The following is a 25,529-nucleotide window of genomic DNA, read 5'->3' as shown; positions in this document are numbered from 1 at the left end:
TTATCTGTTTTTTCTTGGCATTCATTCACTCATTTATTAGACAGCGGTTGTGTGTGCAATATTAATCTTCCCTTTAACCCAGTTTACGGATACAGTTGTACTTTCTTTCACAACTACAGACACTCAGCGTATACTGTCCATCACCATTGTACTTTCGTTGGGTTTCATGTTTCTTTTCAAGCGATTTTTTTGGTCTCTAGTTCCTCTTGAAGTTAAATCTAAGCTCAGTGTTGATTTATTTGCTGCAAGCTTCAATACACATCATCCCAATAGAATTTAATTAGTGAATTGTGTGAGTTGGTTGTTGGTATCATCATTGACTCATTGTTTGCTGTCAGTTGGGGGGGGGGGAGATAATAAATTAGTTGTGAGTTACTTACGGGTGATCCATGTATTTGGGTAGAACAATACTAGCAAAATACAAACATACACTTTCTATCAAGACTCTTTCTAAATGTAACCGTGATGTCTATTATACCGTCCAATCTGTAAGCTGTACCTTTAACTGATTTGAAATGTTTTCGTGCGAAAATGTGGAAATTATGGGCGGCATGTCAACTAATAATTAATAAACTGCATGCGATCTCGATATTTGTGACAACAATGTCTTTTCAACGTTCCAACTCCCCCAACATACGCTCAAGCAAGTTCGTGATAAATTCGGCCAATTTATCAGCGGTCACCTCTGCCCTGAAATATTTTAATTTGATGGTGTGATTGCTTTCGTTCTCTCTCTCTCTCTCTCTCTCTCTCTCTCTCTCTCTCTCTCTCTCTCTCTCTTACGCAAAAGGATATTAATGTTCAAGGGAGCAGACGGAAGATCAGCAAAATATGAAATTCATCATAGGATGTTTAATTACACTGGAGTAGAATGACAATGAGCTGTAGGTGATGGAGATGACGAAGTCACTCCCGCAAACACCTTACAAGACATGATAATGTTACGTGCTTGAAATTGACTGTCATTCCAATATCACAGGAAAATATCAAAAGTGGGTCGCGATCCAATAAAAGTGTAATTGCTTTAATTCCCTACCTAGCATTCAAAATTATAAATATATTCAATTCATAATAATTGTTGTATATTTATCAAGGTCGTGGGAACTTTTCTTCTATACTCGCACACAAATCGATTGTTTTGTTGCTGTTGTTGTTGTTTGTCTGTTTGTTTTATTTTCTCAATAAGTATCTGCTTTCAGATAGAAAATGACGAAAATCGAACGGGCCGTTTAAAATGGTCATAGGCAAACAAAAGATTATCCATCATAAGCTGTAAGGGATTGTCCATTTAAGTTTGTGTTGAGCGTGGTCTGGGAATTTATTTTAAACCCGAATATTATGTTTCCTGTTGTCTCAAGGTAGCATATTTTGTTAACAAAGATAATGAATGCAACTAGTTCTTTTATCTACAAACGAAAGCAAGAATATTTATTCAAAATAGGTAGGGGTCGGAATTTTTCTCACTCCACCCCACCCACAGAAAAAAAGTAAATAAATAGAAAGTACTAAAGTACTAAATTCTTTTCCTCGTCCGAGATCAACTACCAATGGCAACAAGAACTGCATTGTTGTCCATTGAAAACACCAAATCAATATACGTCATGCTTGCTGTTTTAAAGAATGTGACACCTAATGCCGATTTATGAAACTTGCAAGTTTGTTGATCACAAATGCTAGGCACTCAGTAGTAATGTCGATAATCAGAATAGTGGCAGCTTTTGAAAGTAGCAATGTTCTTTATACTTAATGTTTCTTGCCACACTACACATTCCGCTGAATTTTGAACTTTGTTTTATTTTGTCACACTTAATATTCATTGGGTTTCCCCATATCGTTGAAGAAGAACGTAACTGTAGCAGCAATTGAAAGCAACAATGTACCTGATGTGTGTTTTTTAAACATACACGACACCTAACGACATTTCGAAATTATGATCTTGTTTCTTCACAAAGTGTAACAATGCTTACTGTAGTGTTCTCCTACAGCAACCTGAGAAATTGGAGTAGAAGCAACTGATGACAACAATGAAGATTTTATGATTTGTACTGTTTAGAAATACGAGACATAACGGACAAATTTAGGGCTTGAAAGTTTGATTTTTGGGCATAGTTTTAAACAATGTTGCAATTGAGTTATGGAATAAGGTCAACCTTTTTATTTCTCTATAAAACTAAAATCGGAATTTCCATATACACAGTATCTAAAGCGTGGCAATTGTCTGACTGCATCGTCATTAGCCTGGATAGTGTCAGAATATATGTCGATAGGCTCAAAATAGGTGTTATCAACCATAGTATGTGCTGGCATTCAACGTATGTGGAGATAAGTTAGAATAAGTGTTTGTACCTTGCAACAGTTATTGGTCAGTCAGAATATGTGTTACTCAGTCCAAATATATGTTGTTCAGGCAAAATGGGTCTTGATCAGTCAGTCTGTTTCTCTCAGTTAAAACAGGTGTGAAACTCCAAGAAGAGACATTGGTCAGTCAGGATAGGAGTTTGTCAGTCCCAGCATGTCTTGGTTATTCTAAATATGTTTTTATCAGTCACAATAAGTGTTGGTCAGTCAGAATAGGTATGGGTAAGTTACTATTTGTTATGATCAGACAGAATAAGTGTTGGTAAATTATAAGAGGTGTTGGTGTGTAAAAATAGGTATGTGTCTGCAAGAACGTGAGTGAAATCTATAAAAAGAATATACGTTAGTCCTCATAACCCGACCCCCTATTTTGTACGCCATTAGTCATAAGTTTGTATCTGTCTGTGTGTGTGTGTGTGTGTGTGTGTTACTCAGTAAAAGCAGTAATTGGTCAGTAAGAAAGTGTTAGAGACAATCGTATATCTACTCAATTAATGATCCGTTTGTTTGTAAGTGAGTTTACTGAATTGTATAAAATGTTTGTTATATTGTGAGGGCACGAGTGTTATATTGTAAAAGATAGTCTTTGTCCTGCTTATTTTCTGTCATATTCACCACACATGTAACGTTTTCATAAATAGTTTTAAATTTAATTATACCCTTCAGTGTTATACAATCATACAATTTATAAAGTTCCATAGACCCCGATTGTGACATCCGTATTGTATGGACACCCACCCCTCGTTGTCCAACATTTATTTTATCAGTAATGTTAAATCCCTATTTCTCCCATAGATCCATATTTGTGTTAAATTTGTAAATCCCCAACACCACACCACTGACCTAGGTGTTACAGAGTCCGCCTCAGATGCGGGGAAAGTCACGGGTTCGAACGCAGACTGATTCTTACCATTCTTAAAAATGATAGTAACACCTGCCTCGCTAGGCGCTCAGCGTTAAGGGGCTGATGGTAGGATCGATCGGCCTGGTGTCAGGATAATCTGACTGGGTTTGACATGATGCTACATGTCTGAGGCATGATGCTCCAGTGCTAGACATCACTATAAACTGCCACACTGGAGGCATCGTGGCGATATAACTGAAACATTGTTATAACTACGAAAAAACTCCAAAAAACAAACAAAAAAATCACAAATTAACCTTTCTCCCCACAGTGCCATTTCCGTGATCCTAATCTCTAAGTCCCGTATAAATCCGTCATGTTCCTCCAAAAGTGTCATCAGTAATATTAAATTCCCCACTGTCCATACAGAGTTGTCTTCATGTTAAATGTATCATTCTCCTCCTCGTGGTTCGAATCCTATCATCAGACCAGTTAGGGCCAGCTACCATAGTGTGTCCTTAGGCAAGTTTTTCACTGCAATTGCCTCGGCACTAAGTAACCTATTTGTGTTACTATACCGTAATGCACCAAACCGAACCAATCCAATGTCTTCTTAGTGTGATCGTAATGATATATTCCATTCCCAATACTGTCCCCTGATACTATTTTGTTATTTGATCACATTTACCCAGTAATAGCTATATAAAACCTTTACACATCCAAACCTTCAAAATTTCGAATAAAAGAGGTTTAGTAAAATTAGAAGAAAAAAATTAAATTTATGAAAGTATAAATGGTGGGGGGACAGAACGTTATATACACACTCAGCCTTTTTCGTTACATTTATTGTATGCAAACTGTTCGGAGTAAATGGGTTCGCTTCACACATTTTCTCTGACATAATTTCCTATAGCAAAAATACTTCGCTCATAGCTTCAGATGATATGTGATGCAGATAAGATGAAAATGAATGCAGCTAGTCAGTTCTCCTTGCCGTTTTTGTTAGTTGAAATGTAATTCAAGAAATTCAGTGGACTCTAAACACTGCATTAAAGTTTTAACTTCTGACCCAGAAAGATATATTGTTTAACAAATAATAGACTGTCCCAATAACATAATTGCGACTTTTGGAAAAACAATTTAGATTTTCGGAAAATCTTTTTCTTGGAAGTGTACTTTCAGAATAAGCATACATAAATTATAAGTGCTAATCACTAGTTTGGTTACTTGAAACATCGAGCCTGTCTTAATACCCGTAAGTATTTGTTTCATTTCCTTTAGGTGAATGTATAATTTTGTACTCTAAAAAGTTTTAATTTTTCATTTAAAGCCTTTAACGCGAAATAAAGAAACGCTTTTAGACCTACACTGGTAAAATAAAATATTAATATTGACTTGTTTTGAAAATGTTGAGGCTTTGTGACAACTGAAGTTAATTGTACTGTGCTTAATATTAATATACTTTAGTTTCAGAATATGCTCAAGTAAATTACAACGACAATTACTTTGCTAAAAACAAATAATAATAAAACGCTATTTAGTGATTACGTACACATTGTAATTTCTTTCGAATGTGTTTGAATACTTAAACTAGGAATTTACAGAGACCGTTTAATGAACAGAATAAACGAAATAGTTTTAGTTGGGCAATTAAAAATAATGTAATTATGTATACTGGCAAGTAAGAACAGCTATCAAAATGAATATTTTAAGCGATTAGTAGTTTTGAAAGCAACTGCTTTATTACACAGAACCCCATTGATCAGGTGACTCTCACCTTTATTAGCATCAATATAATGTGATATTATTGTTTGCACTGGCGTACCGAATAGGGGGCAGTTCGAGCGAATAGGGATGGTGACAACAGAAAACGAAATAAAGAGGGAAAAGGAAAGGAAAAGATGCAAATCAGGATATTATTTAGAAAAATTAGTGATGCCGCCCTTGATAAAGCCGCCGCCCTAAAATAAGAGGCAATGGGTGGCATCTTGGACCTTCGTCCCGGACGACATTTTAGCTCCGTACGCCGCTAAATGTTCGTGTTATTGTGATATAACCATGTCAAACCAGTATAACAACGTTATAATGTAGTACAATGTAGTACAACCCATACGTGATAAATGGGTCATACGATAAATGACATGTAATATATGGCACATATCCAGAAACATACAGGGATGCTAGAACTGAGGCCCTGTCATTGTCCCAGAGACGTACAGGGATTTTAGGGCTGGGTCCCTAGATTGGCCCTTTGCAGTGTGTGTGTGTGTGTGTGTGTGTGTGTGTGTGTGTGTGTGTGTGTGTTAGTACCATTTCATAAGTCTTTGGTATGACTCAACCGGGGTTCGAACCCGCGACCTCCCGTATTAGCCTTTTACAAAGCTGCTTTAATTAGAAAATGCATAATAGAAAATGCCTTGATATGTACATATTAATTGAGTTGAAGTACCAATACTTAAGGGAAACGTTTGAGATAAATAATGTGCTTTCCTGGATATATGAATTTAATTTCCTATTGTTTCTTCTGGGGAATTTGTGTTCACACACACACACACACACACACACACACACACACATATATATATATATATATATATATATATATATATATATATATATATATATATATATATATATATATATATATATATATATATATATATATATATTATGAGAAACCATGAAAGTAAGATCAGAAATCGATCTGTTGAATAAACGTGTGAAAAAGTTTAATTTGCAAATTTAAGCAAGAATACTTTACTTATTTTCTTTTTTTTCAGTTTAATCCATGCCCTTAAAGAGCACTAGTCTTCGTCTGACAAGGAAAATGACATAATCTTTAAAATGCTGCCCGAATTATTAATATATTAAGGTTTCGTTTCTATTTATATTTAACCAAAGTAAATTAAATAAAAATAATTTAAATGTTTGGTGATGAATGTTATTAGAACTAAAAACAGCCAGTTTTATACGGTTTGGTGTATGTTCCATGATACCTTTAAAGATACTAGGCGGTATGTGGCGATATCGTATTGAAATTTCAATTTAAAAAATCATAACGTAAATTCAAAGTATAGTTTTGTTTTATATGTTCTGTTTTGGAGTCTTGTCTCCCTGTCGGGAACGTAATTATAGCTTCTGGCATTTCTATGTGAAAATAGAGCAAGTTGTTATTTGGTATACGGCACCTCCATAGGAGAGCCAAAAAGGTCGGGTAAAAAAACAAGTGCTTATTTTCCCCTTCAAAAAAGCATTAACCAGTTTGTTATGTACTCATGACTTTCCTACCTGAGACTGAATAATAAAACAAAATACACTACTTAAAGCGAAGTAATTTGAGTTCTGCTAAATTTTAAAGAGCCAGATCTAAATGAGCGACACAGGAAGACACAGCAGTTGTTCACGCGCACCAAGCAACCTTGAACTTCGATGAAACGGCAATATGTTGTGCTACATTAATCTGAAATTTCGAGTTACGATCTGAAAAAGCGTGCATTAGAATAACTATCATAGTAGTTACGATCTGAAAAAGCGTGCATTAGAATAACTATCATAGTTGATCTGGATCGGCAGGATTATGTCCACTGCAGAAACAACTAAACTTTGATTTTCTATTAATGGTTCGGAGTTATGATCTGAGTCTTTCCCAATGGACATGTCACAAGGGGATTAGCCTCGACAGCAGCGGCACGTCTCTACTGTTGTTTCCATTGGATATTTTGGAATCATAAACAAGCACAAATATTAGTTTTAGTGAAACTTAAAAGGAGATTGAGACTTGATTCTGTGAAGATTAAATTTATTTCGTTTTGAATGCAATGAATTCTCGTATGATTTGTTTTGGAACTGTGGTCTACAATACAGAAAAAATTCATTTAAGGATCTATTTGTGGTGAGCCTATGCAATTCGGATTAGCTAGAAAAATTATGGCTGCAACATTTCAGGAAATCCAGAAATTAGAAAGGTAAGTCCTTGCTATATCAGGTCATTTTCAGGTCGATTTGTTTTTGCTCGAAGATTGGAAGGTATATACATCAAATGACTATTGGACATCAAATGACTATTGGACATCTGAAGTGGACAGAATCAGGCCATCAGTTGACTGGCATTGCAAATATCGAGTACAGGGTCAAACTTCGTCAATGCTGCAATTTGGTGTAGTCTGCAAACCGACAGAAGACATAATAAACATTAATCGCAATTTCTCAGATGATGCGTCATCCTCCTGCCAATTTCATTCGTATATGGCTCCATTTAAGGTCGTTTATGTTTGCTAGGCCCGGTAGTAAACAGATGCCCTACGGCGCCGAGAATTCAAACGTTTTGAAAGGCAATAGGCTCTGACCCCTACACCACAGCATAAATGTCAAAATATATAAGATGCGCTGTGAAGTTAGATAAAACTCGCACTTTAATCCTAGCTCATTACCTTAAGTGACGTAGCAAGAAATTATACTCTCCCACTCACCCCGTACGCCCTACCATCCACTCCCCGCAAAACGGAATTATAGGGCCCGATCCCAATGTGAATGTTGTTTGATGGGAATTCTGGGACCTCACTGGACCTGTGCCTCCTGCAGTAGCTGCTACAACCACTGATTAGCTTCCATCGGTCGTGGGTACTATTTGCTCTTTCTAATATTTTCTCTAGTTAAAAGAGACTTTTATCTACGTTTTTGCATGTTTACACTTGACTTTGCTACGTCTCGATTTAAGAATGAATTAATTACATATACAGTTCTACTTGCCACAGTGACCTAGTAGCAAATATTTTGGCCGCTTGAAACGAGATCGTATTTAATGCTCAAAATACAGTCTGATTAGTATGCTCGTGTGCAAAATACTGTTTGATAAAAATTTTCATGTCCTAAGTTCAGTTTGTTTAGTACGTTCGTGTCCTGAATTCAGTTCGATTTGTTTGTTCATGTCCAGAGCACAGTTTGATTAGTATGTTTATGTCCTGAATTCAGTTTGAGTAGTATGTTCATGTCCAGAGCACAGTTTGATTAGTATGTTTATGTCCTGAATTCAGTTTGATTAGTATGTTCATGTCCAGAGCACAGTTTGATTCGTATGTTTATGCCCTCAATTCAGTTTGATTAGTATGTTCATCTCCAGATCACAGTTTCATTTGTATGTTTATGTCCTGAATTCAGTTGGATTAGTTTGTTCATGTCCAAAGTACAGTTTCATTAGTAGGTTCATGTCCAGAGTACAGTTTGATTAGTATGTTCATGTCCAGAGTACAGTTTGATTAGTCTGTTCATGCCCAGAACACACTTTGATTAGTATGTTTATGTCCTGAATTCAGTTTGATTAGTTTTTTCATCTCCAGAGCATACTTTGATTAGTATGTTCGTGTCCTGAATACAGTTTGATTAGTTTGTCAAGAGCACAGTTTGATTAGTATTTTCATGTCCCGAGCACACTTTGATTCGTATGTTTATGTCCTGAATTCAGTTTGTTTATTAAGTTCATGTCCAAAATGCAGTTTGATTAGTTTGTTCAAGTCCATTGCACAGTTTGATTTGTATATTCATGTCGAGAGTACAGTTTGATTAGTATGTTTATGTCCTGAATTCAGTTTGTTTATTAAGTTCATGTCCAAATTACAGTTTGATTAGTTTGTTCATGTCCAGAGCACAGTTTGATTAGTTTGTTCGTGTCCTGATTTCAGTTTGTTTCTTGATTTCATGTCCAAAATACAGTTTGATTAGTTTGTTCATGTCTAGAGTATAGTTTGATTAGTATGTTCATGTCCAGAGTACAGTTTGATTAGTTTGTTCATGTCCAGAGTACAGCTTGATTAGTATGTTTATGTCCAGAGCACAGTTTGATTTGTATGTTTATGTCCAGAGTACAGTTTGATTTGTATGTTCATGTCCAGAGTACAGCTTGATTAGTTTGTTCATGTCTAGAGTATAGTTTGATTAGTATGTTCATGTCCAGAGTACAGTTTGATTAGTTTGTTCATGTCCAGAGTACAGTTTGATTTGTATGTTCATGTCCAGAGTACAGCTTGATTAGTATGTTGATGTCCAGAGCACAGTTTGATTTGTATGTTTATGTCCAGAGCACAGTTTGATTTGTATGTTTATGTCCAGAGCACAGTTTGATTTGTATGTTTATGTCCAGAGTACAGCTTGATTAGTATGTTTATGTCCAGAGCACAGTTTGATTTGTATGTTCATGTCCAGAGCACAGTTTGATTTGTATGTTTATGTCCAGAGCACAGTTTGATTTGTATGTTTATGTCCAGAGTACAGCTTGATTAGTTTGTTCATGTCTAGAGTATAGTTTGATTAGTTTGTTCATGTCCAGAGCACAGTTTGATTTGTATGTTCATGTCCAGAGTACAGCTTGATTAGTATGTTCATGTCCAGAGCACAGTTTGATTTGTATGTTTATGTCCAGAGCACAGTTTGATTGTATGTTCATGTCCAGAGTACAGTTTGATTTGTATCAAACATGTAGAGTTTAGTTTGATTAGTATATTCATGTCTGAAACACAATTGGATTAGTTTATTCATGTCCAGAGTATAGTTTGATTAGTATGTTCATGTCCGAAAAACAGTTTGATTAGTATGTTTATGTCCTGAATTCAGTTAGATTTTTATGTTCTAGACCTGAATTCACTTTCATTAGTATGTTCCTGTCAGAAATGACGTTTGGTTATCATATTTATGTCCGAAATGTAGTTTGATTAGTATCATCATGTCCAGACTTCAGTTTGAGTTTAATGTGTGTGTCCGAGATACAGTTTCATTAGTACATTTATGTCCAGAGTGCAGATTGATTAGTATGTTCATGACTGAAATACAGTTTGATTAGAATATTCATGTCCAAAATAAAGTTTAATTGGCATGTTCATGTCCACAGCATGATCATGTCAAAAATTAAGTTTGATAATTAAGTTCATGTCTAAAATATAGTTTGAAAAGTATGTTCATGTCCAGAGTAAAATCTAATGTTCTTATTCGAAACACAATTTGATTAGCATGTTTGTGTCCAAAATATAGTTTGATTAGTATGTTCAGGTCCAGAATTCACTTTGATTAGTAAGTTCATGTCCAAAATATAGTTTCATTAGTATGTTTTTATCCATAATACAGTTTGATTAGTATACTAATAATAATAATGAGGACTTTGTATAGCGCCAACTTTATAGAAGCTCTAACCGCTTTTTAACATTAGACAACGCCTACAAGATAAAAAACATATAATAATATTAATAAAAAATAGGCACCATGAAATTAGAAAAACATAATAAAAAATTTAAAAAGCATGCTGAGAATATTTCAGGTAGGAAACATTATTAGGTCTTTAAGTTTGTTCTTGCAGTTGTCATAAGTGAGTTTTGAGAGCCCTCTTGAATGTGATCACTGTGTCTTCGTGTCTAAGTTCAGTGGGAAATTCATTCCATGTTGCTGGGCCCTGGTATGCAAAAGAACGCTGCCCATATGATTTTGTTTTCATAGTGGGAATAATACGTATACTATTGTTAGACGAGGAGAGTAAGTATTGTGCTGGTGTGTACACATGTGTGAGGTCGGATAGGTATGTTGGACTAGAGTCCGACAGTGAAACGTAGCACAGAGAACACATTTTGTGTTTGATTCTGGATCGAATGATAGACAGTGTAGGGTACAGAGCAGCGGAGAGGTGTGCTCTGATCATGGTACTCTAAGTATGATCCTAGCAGCTGTGTTTTGAACTTTTTGAAGTTTCTGGAGTAGATTATGAGATGAACCAGACATAATTGAGTTACAATAGTCCAGTCTTCAAAGTACTAATGAACATACAAGTGTTTTAGTGGCATCAACTGAAAGATATTTGCGAATTGAGCTGATACGTCTCAGCTTAAGAAATGCAGCCTTGCATAAGTTCATGACATGCTGGTGCAATGTGAGAGTACTGTCCAGAGTAACACCTAGGTGTTGTACTGATTGTGTGAATTTAATGTTGGTGCTGCTAATATTTATTGTTTGAGGTAAAGGATGTGAATGAGAAAGTCTTTGTGTTGTGATCAGAATGGCCTCAGTTTTATCATCATTCATCTGCAGCTTGTTACATGTCATCCATGATTTCACATCAGTAATTCACCTCTCTACACACTGGATGATAGCATCAACTTCAGTTGGGTGGCTAGATTTGTATATTTGGTGTCATCAGCGTACATAATGAAGAGAACAAGTCCAAGAACAGACTCCTATGGAACACCACAACATAGATCAACTGGCTGGAGTGTATTCCATTTGCAGATATAATTTGTGTCCTGTTGACCAAGTAGGATCTGAACCACAGTAAGGCTGTATCATGAATGCCAAATACATGCTGGAGACGGTGAAGTAATATATCATGGTTTATTGTGTCAATTGCTGCAGACAAATCAAGGAGGGTGAGGACTGTAATCTTTCCGCTATCCAACGCAGAGAGAATATCATTAACTACTTTTAGAAGAGTAGTTTCAGTACTGTGGCAAGGCGATATGCAGATTGTACATTGCTAAAAAGACTGTTTGAATTTAGATGAGATACAAGCTGGGATAGAACAACCTTTTCTAAGATTTTTGATATGAATGGGAGATTAGAAACTGGGCGTTAGTTCTTTAAATCGTTATGATCAAGTGTTGGTTTCTTCAGCAGAGGCTTTACAATGGTAGTTTTGAAAAATGATGGGAATTACCCGGATGAGAGGGTATTAATAACATCAGTCAGTGAAGGCAATACTGGATTTAAGCACTCAAGCAGCAGTGATGTTGGAATTGGATCAAATTCACATGACTTTGGTGCACTCTTCATCACGATTGTACGTACGAAATCCATAGAGACAGGTTCAAATACTGCTAATGGTTGCCGCTTAAATGCTGTATCCCAACTGTATGGTGACGACGAGTCAATTGAAATTGTGGTGTCAAGCTTATCTCTAATGGTTTGTACTTTGTCACGGAAGAAATCTGCAAACATGTCCGGAAGGTCGACTGGAGAGAAGGTAGGTGGAAGTGGTGTAGATTTGTTCCTTGGCATTAGCTTGTTAGTAATCTCGAAGAGCCCTTTGCAGCTGGAACTTTCCATGATCTTGGTAGTGTAGTTGGCTGGTTTCGCTTCATGGACTATATTTGTGATATTCTTCTTAGAGACTTCATATTTATGCTTGAAACTAAAAGAACGAAATATTTCCGACACAGAGGTTATACACATCTATGCAATCAAAAATCCAAACTGTCTCAAAAAATAAAACCAAAACCGGCAACAACCAGAAATGTGCAATTTCCGAACTGTGTTACTGAACCTTTGTGAAACGCCATAAATCCGCCACAGTTTAGTCAAATATTGCAAATGAAAACTCTTGAGTTTACCAATCAGAGTGGTTCATTCATCAATATATCACCGCAATAGTAATAGCAACGACTGCCATATTTCCAGGACGGATATTATAAGTTTCCAGCAATTGTATGAATCAGAAATCTCCTCAATCATTACACACTTAAGAGCTCTGTACCCAGTATCGAATCGTAACATTCGATACGATATATTTTTTCATAATTAAAACCGGTAAAAGTTTGAAGTCAAATTTTTTAAAATACTTATTGTTTTTTCCATAGATATCCATCGATTAAATGTGATAATGCAGGAATAATATCAATGTATTTTTTTTTCTTCTATTTTCTCAAGTGTACGATAGGTCAACCCACTGCGACCATTAACATATTCGTATTAATGTGCAGTGTTTCCAAAGAATAGCATAATCAAGAATTACTTATCGTGAAAACGTCTTTGCTGCAATTGTTGCACAGGAACGTTGAAGTCATGTGTTTAGGCCAAGTTCTACAAAGTCATATTTGCAACGCTAAAGTGGATAACAAAATAATTTATCAATCTTGTTTATGGTCTGGCTACATGCAATCTTAGCCAAGTGATTGAAAGATTAGTATTGTTCATATTGACAACATCGCTTTCCATCATTCATAATTTTACATATAAATTTGTTTGCTTATAAAATGTTGCAAATGCAGTGGTATGGTTGTTAGTGCATCGTTGGAATTGAGACATTTGTTAGACTTGACACCGGCTTCTGAATGCCTTGTTTGTAAGGTTTTAATTTGCTTTTTTCGTATGGTCCTGCGATGAAAGGTTATGCTCGAGTTTGTATAACTCAACCACTCAGAACGGATAATCATTATTGCAGGTGTTCCGAATAGTGGAGATCCAGTTCAACAAAATATCCATCGGTCATGTTCACCGGATCATCGACAATCCCCGCTGTGCTGCTTATATTTCGACGACAGTGTTTCATTGGCAGAACAACATAATTTATACCCGACTGCACATGGTACGTGTTTTTGTTCCATTTGCTTATTTATCTGGACGACGTACAAGGTTAAATTTTCGGTTCGAAGGTCTGAAGCCGCCTTGCATAAACGGAACAGTTTCTTCTGCAACCATGTCTTCAAAGTCGCCAAACCTATTATGCAGCGTTAGATGGTATCAGGTCGTTTGCGATGCCTGTTAGGGTTCTGTTTTTCTTTGTTTGGCGACTTTGATCTTAGGGATTTATTGAATCATATTTGTGCAGAAACTGTGTATTTATTTTAGGTTTATAATGTGGGTCGTTTGAATATGTTGCTTCATCGGGTTGACTTCTTTGTGTTTGTGCACCCCTGGTTATCTCTCTACCAGTTTTGATTTCAACCAAGAAGGCTGGGCTTTGAATAGAGGTTCTAGATTCTGCCAGCCTTACTGTCTCTAGAAAAGGGATAATGTTTAGGTTTAGTTTGATTTTCGTCTCTAGTTAACAGGTTTCGCAGATCAAGAAGTTCGCATTGTGATTGACAAAGTGAACGAAATGTGGGGTACCTCTACATTAAAGTTCCCGATGGGAAGAATTGCCGTATGACCACATACAGAGTTTACGAGTATATGTCTCCTTTCTTACCATACTTCTGACACTCGAATCATCGAAGTGGATATAGGATATAAATCTCATCGTTGACCTGAGATATTGGGTAGTATCGGTGCCTTAAAAGTATGTATGGTAGTGATTGTGTACTGCAAAGGTTGATACGGAGGTGTCGAACCGCAGTAAAAGCTTGGTTGTTCATGCCTTCGAAGGTTTCAGTGTCAATGACTCTCGCCAGATCACGATGACAAATCACGCCCTTCTATGAATTCAGTTAAGTATAAGCAAAGAAGGTTACTGAATTATCAAAACATATTTTAATTTTTTGGATGTTTTTAGAGTGTACCCTTTGCCCACGCTCCACAAGCAAGCTATCCGTTTTAAACTTTTTAACGCTCATTGGCGATAGTGCATTCAGTGGTCGTGATGCTCATTTGGATTGGATCACCGAGAAGCATTGAAATGACTCCACTCCACATGGCTCATCCTCCGAGTCCTACAAATGTTTTGTTAGTTTTATCTTGTTTATGTTTTCTTTCTGTTATATCATATTTTGTTTGATGTTCATCACCCGCGTTCAACCATCCACCATGCAGTCCAACATGTGGACCCTTATCAAGTCCCGAGGTTACATAGACGATAAAGATAAATCCGATTGACACGTTAGTTCTCCGCCTTCTATGAAGGTCTCTGAGATGGACAATATGGTATAACAAAGGAATAAACTGCAAGGACAAAGCTGGTATCCAGATAACAAGAAAAAAATGTTTAAGAGAAAGTGACAAAACTAATTTAAAAAAACATCCTAGGGCTCAGCGTAACAAGCCAATCTTTCGAGACTGGGCCAATGTCGACCTAACGTCAAAATGTTTTGCATTTATGTGTCTCTGATGGGTCTGACAGATGCTCAAGTGCCAGGATTCTTTCCTCCCTGGACACGGGTAGCAACCACGAACAACAGCTTGCCTCCACTCCACTTAAGACATGCAACGTTAACTCATCGGGCTTATTCTACAACTCCGGATACGCAGGGGCCTGGCTTCTAATGAAAACAACTGCTTCTGTGTGATTGAGGAACACACTTGAAATATTATAAATGACGTTAACTTTGTCTGGTCTTGAAATGCTGACACAAAATTTTGTGAGTTTACTTATGACACTTTAATGCATATTTTTAAAAAAAATGCTATTCGCTATGTTGTTTAAGAAAATTAGGTCAAAATTTCAGAAAGTGAAAATATAAATTTGTTTTAAATAAACGATTACCAGTGGGTAAAAACAGGAGCATATTTGTTCCTTATCTGTTAAACCCAGACAAATTGGTACCTATACTACACTTTAAAATTTTGACAAATTGAATGGTTCTTGTGGGTAGAGGTGTCTCATTCCATGTTTGATCCAAGGACCTATATAATCGCATTTATCTCGTTAATAATGGATGGGATGACCATATATTTAAAGAGATATACATGATATTGAAACAGAATATTGTATATTTGAGTTGCTCAAGCTGGAGGTTGGTATGTATGCGCACAAGTTTGAAGCAAGTCCGTAATATGATCGGAGCATTTTGTTTACATCAAGTCCATAATATAATCAGGCAATTGGTTTGATCAAGCCCGTCATGTTATGTAACCAAAGCATTGGGTTTTTCTTCGACAATTTTAATTCAACAAAAGTTCACGGGTTTTTAATGTTTTGTCCCTGTGCTGGCATAGGTCAATATATTTCAAACTAGAGTGCTTTTCGGCTTGCATAGTTTTGATAGATCAACAGCTATCAGGATATCTTCAACTTTGTCCTCAAAATATTGGTTCAGACACAGGCCATGGGCAAGTGGATTTACAGAATTCACTTGCTCTGGATCAAATTCCACTCGCACGAAACGGTCAGAATTGGTTTACTATTATATGTTACAATGTTCAATGTTAAGTTAGTTGGTTTTCTGGGATTTAATGTCATTTTAACGCATGATAAGATTTATTTGGCGGCCAGTGTGTTTGGTGAAAGAAAAAACCGGCAAGAATCATACCCAACCTAGCACGCTTTTCTCATATATTACACAATGTTCAACCTGTTAAACTTTAAATAGAGAAACTTTACAAATCCTTCACATTAACAAAATATCTGCGTACATTTGCTTCATTTGCACCTCGCCAACCATTTGTGTGTGACCTTGTCTACTGAAATTCGGATTTGATTTGATTTAATTGAAACCAATATTTTCTGCAGGCAATGATTACATCATTTGGTAATCAATACTTTCGTTTTTTGAACACTGCAATCAATTCAAATGACTCCAGTTCGACGTTCAAAACAAATGTGACTCGAAGAGGCATTTGTCTATTTCATATATCAATTAATAAAAATAATAGCATCATGCTTCGAAAAAGAAATTTCAATTACAGCACTGTGGATGTGTCACAATTACATAAAACACACCCTGCGTATAACAATAGAGCCAACAGTAACAAATTGTTTCAAATGAATCTATTACAGAACGATGTAATTATCTTATTTTAATACCTGGTGAAACACACATTATATCGGATACTTTTAATACTCGCCAATTCCTTAGCATAGCTAAATATTAAATATTAATCGGTCGCATAGATATCAGTCGAAATTGTTGTGTGTGTTTGTATATATATATATATATATATATATATATATATATATATATATATATATATATATATATATATATATATATATATATATATATATATATATATATATATATATATATATCTGTGTGTGTGTGTTTAATTTTATAATATACTTTATATTTAAGTCACTTGGTTTAATGATTATTTTTTATTCTGCTTTATTTACTTGCTTTATTCATAAATCAAGGTTATCACCAAGATCATTTCAACAACTATTCGGTCAAAGTACGCTACAAAATAGTTTGAACGGAGGTCATGCCAGCATCATGTGGTCCCAGGAAAACATTTGTACCCTCGAAATGGCATGCATGTCCTAATTGTTGATTGGCACAATAATAACAAAATGTCAGATAATCACTGTTAAAAATATTTCATAACAAAGAATATTTCAATGTCTGGAAACTTCTCTAGTGATTCAGAAATGTGGCTGTGATGGGTATGTAATGGATATACAAAGGAATTAAATGAGAAACTATCAATTTGTCGCTTATAGTTCAGCCTTGTAAGAGTCAGAAAGGAAATTGTAATTGTTTATGATTTGTTTGTTGCAACTGAAAACCATTTATTCAAAACAGACAGTACATTGCTAAATTATTGTGAATTATTCAAAGACTTGGATAATTAACAATTTCGTTGGATTACGTGAAACATTTAAGGACTTAAGTGACCTTAGAATCGTCATTCGGAATACTTTTGGATCGTTTCTTTATTACTGTGAAAATGATAGTACATTTAGAATATATAACAGGAATTCGAACCATACTGGAAATTATTTTGAGACTTTAACTTTGATTGATTTCATATTTTAGGTATCTATATATTTGCGTTAGATCTTTTTGTGACACAGTTTAAGCACCTAAAACGTAACAATAAATTAAACCAGTTGTGAAATACCGAGTCAGAGTGAGCAAGTGAGCGTAATTACAGGTAACCAATGAAATATATCAAACAGAATAGTTCTGTTTCTCACCTTTTCGTCTCGTGCGTCACTTTGTATTCAAAGCCGTGGATAGTTTGCGCTGTATGAAACTATACCCCCGATTGGAAAATAATACCGTAAAACTTTACGAAATGCTCCCCTGGGCTTGAGGCGCCCCAGGTCGTCTCAAATATTGCCCGTAGGCTACGACGGTGCGGTCTGTACACAAACAGTATAGCCATTGATACAATTAATTAGATGGTCTTCATTACGATGGAGGAACCAGTAAATGGAGTCCCAGAATATGAATAATTTATCAGTGTCTTACAAGATGAACATCATAGAGAAATTTATCAACTCGCTAGCAAGAACCTTATTTAGAATAGGGAGGAACCCCATCGAAATTTCGAGGGGACCCGGTTGTCCGGCTATCCGAATTTTAAGCCCCGCAAATTGATGTTCCTTTTAAAGCTTTTATCTTCAGCAATAATACATAATGGCCATATTTTCGTATTCTAGAATCAGGAAATCTAAGTTAAATAACTGAGTCCACATTATCTTTGAGTAAGATACATTTCATACGTCTTTGGTCATTCAATATATATTGGAGGAGATTACCAATTAGCAATAAATAGTCTCAAAATCGGAAAGTTCCTGAAAATACCTATTTAGTGTGCTTTTAGTCAACGATGGGTCAGTATGGCTACACTGAAACTATATATATATAACCAGATATAGACAGGAAATAGTAGCAAATTCATTCCCATGACTCCATGGCACGCCCTCATTGGTGAGTTGTGGTCAACGCCTGTAACAATGTGGCACAACGGAAGACAGTATTCCTCACCAGTCTGTATTTCCACATAAGCTAGATCTTCATATTTTCGTCCCCAAATTTAAAACAGAAGCCTACTGCAATTAAGAATATCTCAATCTTCAAAATTTCCAACAGAGTATGTTCCCTTGGTAACATATGGGATCAAGTCGACATTCGTCATTATTCATGAGAAAAAAATACGGGTGGAAGTAGGCGTTTGATTAAACCCTGGACGATCTTTTTATAACTGGAAACTTACAGATGATAATGAAAAATATGTAGTGACCTTGTTGGCTGCGTGAATAAAAGTATGTACTTATGACCTCAGAGTATTCTACTCCTGAAAAGGATTTTAGTTTGCTAAGAATTTAAAATTCTGTCTGTTTGAAAAGCTTTGTGTTGGAATATGTGGGCAGGGAGTTCGTAGTCCGTATTTATAAAATATGCATGCGTTAAATTTTGTATCTGAGACTTTCTTTTCAAGCTGCTACATTCTTGTTTCTTGAAACATTTTGGTGACCTTAGCTTTTTAAGTTTATAACGGACGAAAATGAGGTATGTTCATGGGTACGTATGTGTGTATCTATGGATATATGTACGTAAACAGATAAATGGATAGCCTGAGAGATATAATAAATTATATACTTATTACTTAACCGAGTCTATAGGTAAATGACACGATAACCTTTACATTAGTATAAAAGAGATTAAATCCGACATTACCCTGCCCTATGTATTTTCAGGTAACAGGGTTTAGTGCTAGGAATCAACTTTCGGTTTCAAGCGATTGTTCACTCATTCGGGTATAAAACTGTTCATATCACGAGCAGAATAACCTGCAGCCAATAGCGTCTAAGTGTCAATAGGTAATAATATATTAATGTTGTAGTACATTTATAAATCATTGTTCTTTCAGTTAATAACACAAGTTAACTTGGAAAGTGAGTATCGATGTTTCATTCAGCCTTTTCACAAATTATATAAACTTTCAGCCATAACGTCACATTTAATAGTCGGGTTTCATATGTCTAGCATTTCGTCAGTGGGTGTCGACTATAAATAATTGTCCAATAGTGAATCAGTAGTACAGATCTGATTTACTTGGGCATCACACTGTTGTTTCCGATAGTTTTAACTGTTTTCATACATCGTAAGTTTTTAAACATTTTATCAAGATTGAATTTAAAAAAAAACCATCAAAATTAAAATAAAGTGAAAAAATTGTTGTACAAGTATTTAGAGAATAAATTTTAACGATTAATGACATTATGGTATGGACACAATAATTCCCTATTATCTACCCAACAAATTAATTAAAGATAGTACTTACATGGAGTCTACTCTATGCTGTTTGGACTTCGTTTTTAGGCATTTCTTCATGGCATCTCGTTCAATAAGTGTACACTAGAGGATCTACAGCTGACACATTTTAAAATCTTTACATTCAGGTGTAAAGGAGGAGAAAGTGAGTGAGATAGAATGAGCAGAAGAAAACGACACATGAAATAGGCCTAAATATAAAATTATGCTTCTCAAATAATATACACGGGCAGATATAGTTCCTAAATGGAAATAACTAGTCCCAGAAGTGATAACTGTTATATTTCCACTGTGGCCATTGACCTTACTCTCACAGATATATTTCAATATCTCATTTTAAAATACATTATTAGAACCAATTTGATTAGGTATTTTGGACCGCTCCGGTGGCCTAGTGGTTAGAGCGTCCGCCTCGGATGCGGGAGGGCGTGGGTTCGATCCCCGGCCGAGTCATACCAGAGACTTAAAAAATGGTACTAACAGCTGCCTCGCTTGGCGTTCAGCATTAAGAGGTTAGTGTTAGGACTGGTCGGCCTGGTGTCAGGATAATGTGACTGGGTGGGACATCATGCTACATGTCTGCGGCATAATGCCCCAGTGCTAGACATCACTATAAACTGCCACATTGCAGACATCGTAGCGATATGACTGAAAAATTGTTAAAGCTACGTTAAAAATCAAAATCACATCACATCACATCAGGTATTTTGGAGACATATCCATTACAGAACATTTAAATTCATGGTGTAATATTGTCAGTATATTTGCTGTGTTTTGGAATCTTGCCTTTTAGGAATGAGTTTCTGCGGTACAGAATGGAGAGATGTACTACATTGCAAACAATACATGTCATACAATGAATACAAACTTTACTAATGAGATATGAAGTGTTTTAAAGTATATTTGTTTGAATATTATTTTAATAGTTAAGTTCCATGTCGAAATTGGTCAATAAACTAAAGAAGCTGTATTTTAAGTTTTAACACTCTGTCGACCTTTCTGTCTCAAAATACTGATTTTGATATATGCATAGCAATCATTTTTAAATTTAAATTGTGTAAATAAAACGTATTATAAAAACTTCCTTCGTTATGGCGCAAGTACCATATTGGTGACAGTAACTCCTTCGACTTAAAAAAATGAGTAATTAATGATATTTTCCGGACATAAGTTTAGGATCGTACGTTTAACATTGGAACACTGGACGAATGAAGGAACTTTATTTTTTTTAGTACTTTGTAGATCGGAAGGAAATACTAACAGCTGGACGTAGAGTCATACATGTGTAAGTATGTAGGTAGATATGTAGGTAGTTGGGTATATGTAGAGCAGAAGGTGGAAAGACATATAGTTAAGCAGAAGAAGTTTCTTCATTCAACGGATGACTGATAATGAATCTAGGTAAATATATACAGTTAGGTACATACGTACCTAACTTTGTGGGCTAGTACGTACGTAAAAAGCTAGCTGGCTCACTAGCTTGTTAACAAGAGAGATATGAAGACAGCTAGGCGTGAAGAGCAAAATCAGATCTGCATTATGAGAACAAAATAGAACAGGACTATATTGATTTGAAGTATGCCAAAATCATTTGGTCACTACAATACGTAGGTCCTATACAACACACTGTTAAATGATTGTGCCCATAAATCCTGTATCAGGTAGCGTGCAAGGGTTACGTCAACATGTGGGTAAAGCAATCGAATCCGACATTTAGCAAGTTTGAAAAATTTAAGAGCGCCATTCTGTGAATCAGCTGTCCGTTTTTAAGGGATGGGAGAATTTGATATTGTTTATAAAACCGGTATAAAGACAACTGTGTGTCTATAGCTACCAAAGTATTGATGTTGAGAGTCAACAGAGTGTCATTCAACGTCAGTCCGACCATAAGACGAACTAGGCGGTCGTCTCGGGCGCAAGTCTTCATTCTCACTATAATATATAGAAGTAAATCTTTCTTCTCTGTGAATGGGGATGGGGGCAAAGTCATACTTATCCTAGGGTGCCAATAACCCTTGGATCAAACGTGTGTAGCTTTAACAAAACCGAATGACACAAGTAAAAGTTTCATGATCTGTGCAAGTAGACGCACCAGTTAACACAGAAAAATAACAGTGAGATTCGATATGTCCCTTTCACAAATTAAATGATATGTCGATCACGTTGTGACACATCATTTAATATTTACCATCAATTATTCCTTCACAGCTTGGAGACTAGATGCTATCGTCACCGTGTCATTCAACACTTACCTCTATAGGATATACAATGACTATGTCCCCGTAATTTCCGATGCTAATAAAACTCCTGCTCTCTAGCAGCACGAATGGTTTGATGTTTGTGTAAGTTTATACTTAACATCCTTAAATGAAACACTATTGTCTTTATGGTGGTTGTATACATACATGTTTTGCATCATTCCGGTGTCGACCCTGAGTTGTACTAAATTGACCTTCATTCATTAGACGTATTCTGCTGTTGTTACAGTTCATATCGCGAAATTCACGCAGGATATAGTAGTTTTGAAAGTATCGTTTGATATTATTTTCGACTTGTGTTAAAGATAATATTTTATGTATCCATGATGAAAAAGACAGGCAGAATTTAAAAGCATAAAACAAAAAGAAATATATAAACAATTGTCTCGGACAATGGTTCTTTAATAAAGCGTGGAGTGGCCCTATAATACTAGTATGTGTAATATTCTAAACTATGTAATTACTTACAGCCTAAACAAAAAGCATGATGTGTAGGTAACAAATAAATCTCAGTTTTCAACCAGAAAAAAAAAATACACAATAAAAATACTTTTCGTGAACATTGTTTACAAAATAACATTCATAAAATAAGGACAACAAGAGTAATAACAATTTATTAATCGAAATGTTAAAGAAGTCTCCAAGAAAAAATGATTCAAATATATTTTGATTGAAATGAATATATCCGCTAAAATTAATCAGTTATATTTGTTCCAAAACGTATTATCGCATGAGCGTAAATTTCACACAGAGTTGGAAACATGCTTCTTCGGGCGGGATGGGTGGGTGGGAAAATAATTGCAAGATACTTAATCTTTGGAGAGGAGTATTTTATTGGATTTATCAGTTATTGGATTTAAGGGAATTTTGTCTTTGTTGAAGAGACCTAAATGTCCAACCACAATGTTTTTTATACCATTGATTCTCACCCTTGCGACAAAGAAATCTACCTGATTTACTAACCTTACTTTTCATATCTAAGACTGGTTGTCTCTGGAATGGTGTCCACGCGCAATGAACTACTTTTATAAAAAGAAACACTTCTTCTCTTCTGCTGTGCCTGAATGAATTTGAATGAAACCAAACAACAAGAGATACATAAAAAAAGGAAATTCACTCGTAAAGCATCGTAAGTTTTATTCAACTTTGATAACATACGGTAAAAATTATTTTGAGAAAGACTAACACACATATCCACACGACGTCGAGATATTTGGTGGAGCTAATGAATGAAAGAGTATCGTATAACCCAACACTGCATCAGATATGGCAAGAAGGCTAAGTACCTTAATGAATAAAAATCTGTCAAAACAAACTGTTTCAATTCGACTTCTAAATATATCACCTAAACTCAGAATATAGTTTGTGCTAGAACCTAACAGATACATGTTCCGGACACACATGATGTACACCTACACATCAATGCATTCAAAAAACCCAAACTCAAGTCTACCGCAAAACCAGCAACAACCAGTAATGTGTTATGTCAGTCATATACCATAAATCCGCCGCAGCTTAGTGAAACATAATAATGCATTTGCAATTGAAAACTACTGCACATACTAATCAGAGGTTGATTCATTAGTCCACGCGAAATTCCACAAGATGTCCATACACGTGTCATTGCAAAAGTAATAGCAACACTTCCCATATTTTCAGGACAGAAAATATTAATTTCCAACAAAATCATGTATTAGAAATCATTACATCTTTGTTGAGCTGTGGACCCAGTATTGAATCGTATCATTGATACCAAATAACGTTTTCAAAATTAGAAGCGATGAAAGTTTAAAGTTATCCATATAAAAAATATTAATTACTTATTGTTATTGTCATATGATATGCATCAATTAAATGTGATACAGTTAAATGTTTTTATTTCTATTTTGTCATGCGGACGACAAGTCACCCAACTGCCCTCATTATCATATTCATTTTAATGCTCGTAGTTTACATACAATAGCACGTTTCTCGAGCCACCACTGATGCAATTCTCGTAACAATTATAACTTGTGTTATGGGGGTTTTTTCTTCTGTTTTTACTTTTCTAACAGCTGCAGATATAGTTAGATTCTACTTAGATAATAATCAGAATTTCATTAAAGAGTTTAAGACCTGGTTACCCTTATATAAAATGAGAGGTGATTAATACTGTATGTTTTGAATCTGCAAAAGTGCAGGATTATTTTAATTGCATTAGAAAACAATTGGGGGAGAAAAATAATCTACTGAAAAAATAATCTATGTCGGTGCTTGTACCATGACAAGGAAATCACAGTCGCAGGATTACAGAGTCTAGTGGGGAAGCAAATAATGTAGCCCCTTGACTGGAATCTCCTTTGTCTTAGTGCAAATGCTACCACAGATTATATTATCCACCACTCAGAACTTAAGATAAGAACTATATGGTACTGTAAGACGGTCTGTTGTCTCATTACGTCTAATACAGGTATGACTGATTAGTCAAACTCATAGTATACGTCAAAGCACATTGCTTGTTATCTTTAAGGAGCATGTTTGTCAGTAATGAGTTTTCCAGATACCTATTTTGGAGTGATTGAAGTACTGATAGTGGCTCAGAGAGTTAATACAGTTTACAATATGTTTGGTTTCGATATATTTCAGCGCAAGATTTATAGCCCTGGCCTCTGTTGAGAATATCAATACATCATCTGGTAAACGAAGTTTTGTGGATTTATTTGCCATAGAAAGGCTGCAACAGCGCTTTCACCATACTTTGTATTCTATCTTGTGTATTTCTTGAATTTGGAGAGAAGTTCCTAATAAAAGATCTCAAAATTGGACGAATTTGTCTCGGATATTTTTTTCCTTCGTGAAGAGTAAAGATTACTTTGAGCTACGTTACAAGGCATGAATGTGTTAAAGAATCGAACGACTTTTTGATTTTTGAAAGGTCAATTTTTTTCGAATTGTCAGTGCAAGAAGATATTTCCGATGCCAACGATCGGAATGACATTTGAGCGCAAACTGAAACCAATAAGGCAATCATTCACAACCACATGGAAGAAATATCTAAAAGCATTTCGAACTTAAAATATCTTTCATTTTTTTCAAAATCAATCTACTATGAAACATATATGCCATAATTAAAGGTTTGGAAAAGAACCTTTTAAAGAGTTTACCAGTTTCGAAAGGAATTTAATGCATATCATCATATCAGCAATGTATAGTACAGATAATCTTGATCTGACATTCAATATGGGTTCCTTTATTAAAATAAACAAATAGTGACATCTTATTTAATAAAACACAGAAAGAGTATCCAAGGTTCAAGATCTAATTGATATGAGATGGATCTTCTTTTATATGTGACCGCCATGAACTAACAATCAGCATGAAATTGAAACAACTTTTGCTTCAAATGCACACACGTAAGTTTCAAGGGAATTTGATAGCGAACATACTAGCATTAAAATCTTTAAC

The 25,529-nt window shown here is 35.4% G+C and overlaps 1 long non-coding RNA gene across 1 annotated transcript; it reads left to right on the top strand.

The window, feature by feature from the left end:
- The first annotated feature begins 4,428 nt into the window (after positions 1–4,428).
- LOC149795831 (uncharacterized) lies at positions 4,429–24,889 on the top strand. The gene is made up of 4 exons (XR_016422419.1): positions 4,429–4,457; positions 5,983–7,167; positions 13,392–13,535; positions 24,711–24,889. It is a non-coding gene; the product is annotated as an uncharacterized LOC149795831 (long non-coding RNA).
- Positions 24,890–25,529: the final 640 nt, after the last annotated feature.

The sequence above is a fragment of the Sinohyriopsis cumingii genome, chromosome 7 (assembly GCF_028554795.1).
Source record: "Sinohyriopsis cumingii isolate HCF-2022 chromosome 7, ASM2855479v2, whole genome shotgun sequence".
Lineage (NCBI taxonomy): Eukaryota > Metazoa > Mollusca > Bivalvia > Unionida > Unionidae > Sinohyriopsis > Sinohyriopsis cumingii.
This window is presented reverse-complemented; position numbering and strand designations above follow the sequence as displayed.